General features: G+C 41.7%; 1 pseudogene; it reads right to left on the reverse strand.

Annotated features, from left to right (window-relative positions):
• Positions 1 to 2,436: 2,436 nt before the first annotated feature.
• Positions 2,437 to 5,480, reverse strand: LOC141547650 (WD repeat-containing protein 13 pseudogene; annotated as a pseudogene).
• Between the last annotated feature and the right edge of the window lie 332 nt (positions 5,481 to 5,812).

Consider the following 5,812-nt stretch of genomic DNA (forward strand, 5'->3'; position numbering starts at 1 on the left):
ATAAGGAAAAAGAAATTAATAATCAATGACCTCTGTCATTGATGGCCTCCCAAATTCTGAGATAGGAAGTACTATTTCACAAAAACTGATGGGAAAACTGGAAAATAATATGTCAGAAACTCAGCCTATATCTACATCTCATACCCCATACCAAGATAAGGTAAAAATAAGTACATGATTTGGGCTAATTTAGCAATTTAGGAGAGCAAGGAGTAATTTACCTATCAGATCTTTGGAGAAGGGAGGAATTTATGACCAAAGAACATACATTATGAAATGCAAAATGGACAATTTTAATTACATTAAATTAAAAAGGTTTTGCACAAAATCAACACAGCCAAGATTAGAAGGGAAGCAGAATGCTAGGGGAAACATTTACAGCCAGTGTTTCTGATAAAGGCCTGATTTCTAAATTATAAATTGGGACACATCTAATACATTGTTGGTGGAATTGATCCAACCATTCTGGAGAGAAATTTGGAATTATTCCCAAAGAAACTGTGTAAACCCTTTGACCCAGCAGTGCCATTATGGGTTTTGTATCCCAAGGAAATCATTAGGGAGAAGAAAGGACCCATATGTCTAAAAATGATAGCAAAGAATTGGAGAATGAGTAGATGACCATCAACTGGGTTGAATAAGTTGTTCATGAAGGTAATGGATTATTAATTTTCTATAAAAATGGTAAGCTGATTTTAGAAAAACCTAGAAAGATTTACACACATTGATGCTAAGTGAAACAATCAGAACCAAGAAAACATTATTCACAACAACAGCAAGGTTGAGCAATGATTATGGAAGACATGGTTTTTCGCGTGATCTAAGCCATTCCCAATAAACTTTGAATAGAAAATGCAAAAAAAAAAAAATCAACCCCATAAGTGTCTTGCTTTTTATCTTTTAATTAATTCTAAAAATGAGCTAATACATGTCAATGCTTATGTTTTCCTTGATAATTATATTTAACTCTACAGCATACAAGTTTTGTAATGTTTGCAAACTAAATAACATGCTCATGTATTTTTTGTAGAAATGCACCAAATATTTCTCCTTTATTGAACATATATCTTTTTCATATATAATCGGATTCATATTTGCAGGATACATTTTTGGTTTTGGTTTTTGAGCTTTTTTGCTCTTTGAATATTATTTCATTTCCCTTTGTGACTTTCTGAGAATAGTCTCACATTATTTGAATTACTTTTTTATATTTAATGAATTTTCTCCTGGTCAATTATTGTTACTGCAATTATTAAATTTAATATGATTTTGGAGTTTTTAGTATATGATCCTTTTCTGTATGCAATCTGGACTAATTTTTGTTCAGCATTCTTGTTCACTTTCTACTCCTTAATGATAGATTAACCAGCTGATATTAAAGTTGATTTAGCCTTCTTGCATTTGGGGGAAATTACTAATAACTTACTTAAATTCTTATCCTAAGAGATTTCTGGTAGTGCAGTGCTGGCTGCAGTTGGTTTCCAGTCCCCTTTCCTTTAGGCCTGATATAGCCACAGCTTGCTACTTGATTTCCCTTTGTTCCTTATTTCTCTGGATGAGCAGTGCTAGTGTGTTTTCTTTTTAAACAAAGCATTATTTTCCATTCTATATCTCTGTTTTCTTTACAATTTAATGGGTAGTGTGAAAATTTACTGCTTATTGTCTCATAATAAAGTGAGTATTGGCATAAAATAATAAAATGAAGGTAGGGACAGGATACATACATTGACAAAGACTCCACTACAACAAACCTATCAAGGAAATGATCATTTGAGTGCAGCTAACTACAGCATGGTGTAAGAAAGGTAAGGGAGAGGGTACAGTGTGAACCTAGCAGAGATTACACATTAGCTTTCATTGCTATTAATTCATGAAGTTAGACTCCTTCCTCTCTTGGCCTATGGAGAAAATTGCAATTAATTTGCTTATTACCTATCTAGTTGTGGCTATCTAGGATGTATACATTGACGGACTAACTAGATAGTATACTCAGCTATCAGCATGTCAATCTGAGTATCATTAATTTTTCATTAAAGTTTTTCCAGTTGGGATAGTTATACTATTGTTATTGCTATTTTTATTTTTTAAGTTGGGGAGATAGTGTGGTGTTATGAGATTTGATACCATTATTAAAAATACATTCATAAATTATAATGCAAACTCCTTGCAGGCAGGGACTTTTTCAGTTTTGTATGTGTGTATCCCAAATGCCTAGCTCAATGCCTGATATGTAGTAGGCTCTTAATAAAGATGATTAACTGAAATTATAATATTTAGAAAATTTTACCATTAATAAGCTCTCTTTTGTTTACATTTTGCAAAGGACATCTTATCTTGTGCCTTACTAGTTAATATTTGGCAAGTTATTTAACAAAGCTTACTAATCACATCTGTCACAGAATTTTGAATAATATTATATAGATCAGAGATGTCTTGTTTGAGAAAAATCTTTTAAATTTTTATTTTTTTCTGTTGAAATTGTGTGTTTGTGTGTATTTTATATCAATAAATAATAGACACAGTAGGATTTCCTATTTTTTCTCAGTCACTTTTGTGCCTATTAAAAATATGCTATAGAACATTGTCTATGGAAACCTTTTTTTCTCTTGTCATGCTTTCATTAAAGATGTCCTCAGTGCTTTCATGTACATATCTCAATATTTAACAGATAAAAAAGAGGGATATGATTTGGTATTTTCTGATTTTTGTTTGGTCACTTTCTATTTTCATTTTGAGTCAAAACAAAACAAAACAAACAAAAAAAAAACCAAACCAAAAACAAACAAACAAAAAAAACTTCCTGTGTTCCTCACCTTCTTTCCATTTCCAAGCCAAACTTTCTGTAGGTTCCGTCCTCTCATTATTGGTAAGTGCTCATAGCAATAGGATTTTGGGAACATAGTAAGTCAGAAAATTCTAAACCATCCACATATTCACCATCACATATTCCACAAACAAAATAAAAAATGTGTATGGAGCAAATGTAGGCAGAAACGAGTTGGTCCTCCTGGGGCAGCTGGAGATCTGAAGAAAAACCCCAAGCCAGAGGTTTGGTCCATGTGAAATGTAAAAACCTCCAGCTGGTTCTACTGTAGTCACAAGTGGAGAGCCCCAGGGAGAGATGGGTTTGGAGTAGTCTCAGCCCCAAGCCCAGGAGCTCATCTCCCAGACAGTTTGTGGAGTCAGCTGTTTAAGCATGGAGAATCTGGGTTTTGAGTCTAGGAATACTGAGGGAAGCTCTTCTGATAAGGAACCCCAGGCTCAGCTGTGCTGCTAAGACAAGGCCTTGGATGAGAAGGAACCAGCACATAGCTGATGAATACAAAAGTGGAGGGACAAGGAAGCTACTGCCTGTGGGCACTTATAGGGTTCTAGGACAGAGGAGGGAACTGAAGAAAGACCAGAAGCTAGAGACACCATTTCCTACCACCTCAATTATACTAACAAGTTCTTAAAAAACAACAACAAAACAAAACAACAACAACAACAACAACAACAAAAAAAAAAAAAAAAAAAAAAAAAAAAAAGCAGGTAAAGGAGAAATAACCCAAATATAGAAAGTTACTATGGAAAGTTTATCTTTATAGAAGAATACTTAATTTTAAAAGATCCTTTCCCATTCCAAAAGGTAATATTAAATGGTTACCAGACCAAAAAAAAAATATATATATATATATTGAAGAACTCAAAAATACTTTAAAATTCAAATGAGGTTCAGGAAAAACAAAAACCAAAACCAAAAAAAGAACAATCCAAAACAAGTTGATACAAAAAGAAAGTCAACCAACTAGAAAAGGGGATCCAAAATCTTTTTTTTTTTTTTCCCACCAGACATGGATTTTTATTATTTACAAAATTCTATGCCTATGGCAGCTCATCTTGGTCCTCTCCAATCTTTCCCGTCCCTCCCACTCTCGCTATGCCCGCCCTCAGTTCCCTGGGACCAGGTGCCGGGGCTAGGCCCCGGCCTTTCTAAAGCTTAGGCGATGTTACTCTAGTTCCCGACGCCACACAATGACCATCCCAACTGCATCGCTCGAGGCCAGAAGGCTCTCGTCGCAGTTGAAACTGACATCCAGCACGGCGGCGCTGTGGCCCTGCAGTTTATTGACGATGGCCTTGGTGGTCCGTTCCACATCAAAGAAATAGACGCACATGTCCTCGCTGCCTGTGACGACACAGGCTCCCTGGCGGAAGGACATGAGAGGGCAGAAGATGCTTCGAATAGGATGCCGGCTCTGATCAATGGGGAAGCTCCTCTTCAGCTGCAGAGTGCCCTGGTTATCCACTACCCGGTAGAGGAGCAGTTTGTTGATGCAGGCATTGATGAGCAGAGAGGGGTCCCGGGCTTCCCGGCTGATCCAGGAACGCGCGCTGATACTGGTGATGGAGCTGCCCTCGTGTACCACCAGCCGCTTGGCCTTGGTCAGCTTCCCTGTAGCCAGGTCAAAAAGGAAGGAGAAGACTCTGCCGCGGTCATCCCCAGCCCATAAGATGTGTCCCGGTGAATCAAAGGACAGGGCCAGCACGCGGCCCGTCAGCTTGCTGGAGCCACCCTTCACTTTCTTGCCCGTGGAGATGTTCATGACGTGCACATTGTGCTTCCCGTTGCCCACCACAGTGAGATTATTGTTGATTGGCTGGAAAGTACAGCACAGCAGTTCAGCCCCGTCAGGGTCAGGGATCTCCCGGATGCAGCGGCCATCTTCAGTGGCCCAGATGCGCATGGTGGCATCCAGCGACGTGGAGACAAGGACGTCATTGGAAAGGGACCAGGCAAAGTCCGACACGCCACGTGAATGCCCCCGGAGCACACGCAGTACCACAGGGGGGGCGGGCACCAGCTGGCACACAGAGATGCTGCCGTCCAGGGAGCAGCAGGCTAGCAGGTGGCGATCGTCATTAGCAAACTGGACTTTGGGAACAGCCTCATCCACATGTTGGTCAAAGACGTGGTACATCCCAGCAAAAGCATAGTTTTCACTCAGCGAAGTGTCCCCGGCCATGGCCCGGCTGGCCTCTGCTACCGAGGTGGGCACCACACTGCCGAGCGTCCTCTCATCGTGGATGACCCGATTCATCTGGGCCTGCAACTGATAGGATCCACGACTAACGGAGCGCCGGTGGCCACGGGCACGGAGTGAACGCGGGTCCTCGTCGAAGTCCTCCATTCGGTCCAGTGTGGTTCGACTGCTTCGGATAACACTGCTGCTGAAGGCTCGAAAGCTCCCGGGCTCCGTCAGAGGCCCGTAGCGGTGTCCCAGCAGCTGGGCCCTCAGCTTTAGGTACTGCCTTCGGAGGGCAGGCTCGTGCCCTGCTTTGGCATTTTCCCTCAGCAGCTGACTCCGGCGCCGTATGTATTGTGTTCGGAACTGGGGGAAGGCGGGCGTGCGGTATGCGTTGTACCTTGCATCCACAGCCAGAACCTGCTGCCAGATCGCGGCCATGCCCCGCCCGGAAACTTTCCTCAGGCCGTCTGCTCCGGGCCTCCTTGGCAGAGACCCGCCACCCGGGGGGCTGAGGTTCTGGGGCCGGGCCCCGCTGGGCCATCTGCCAGAGCGTGGGCCCCGGGCTGCTCCGGCCGTGCCCACGCGCTCGGATTCCGACCCCGAGCGCCTCCACGCTCCCGGCCCAGTCAGTGTCTGCGCGGGACTGAGATTGAGTCTTAACCTTGAGTCTTAACCAAGAAAATGACTGGAAAATTGGAATTGGGCAAGGGGAAATCAGTGAAGCTATCAGAGACCAAGAAATAATAAAATATAAAGAATGGAAAAAAAAAATAGAAGAGAATGAGAAACTTCTTACAAGAAAA

The sequence above is a fragment of the Sminthopsis crassicaudata genome, chromosome 1 (assembly GCF_048593235.1).
Source record: "Sminthopsis crassicaudata isolate SCR6 chromosome 1, ASM4859323v1, whole genome shotgun sequence".
Taxonomy (NCBI): Eukaryota; Metazoa; Chordata; class Mammalia; order Dasyuromorphia; family Dasyuridae; genus Sminthopsis; species Sminthopsis crassicaudata.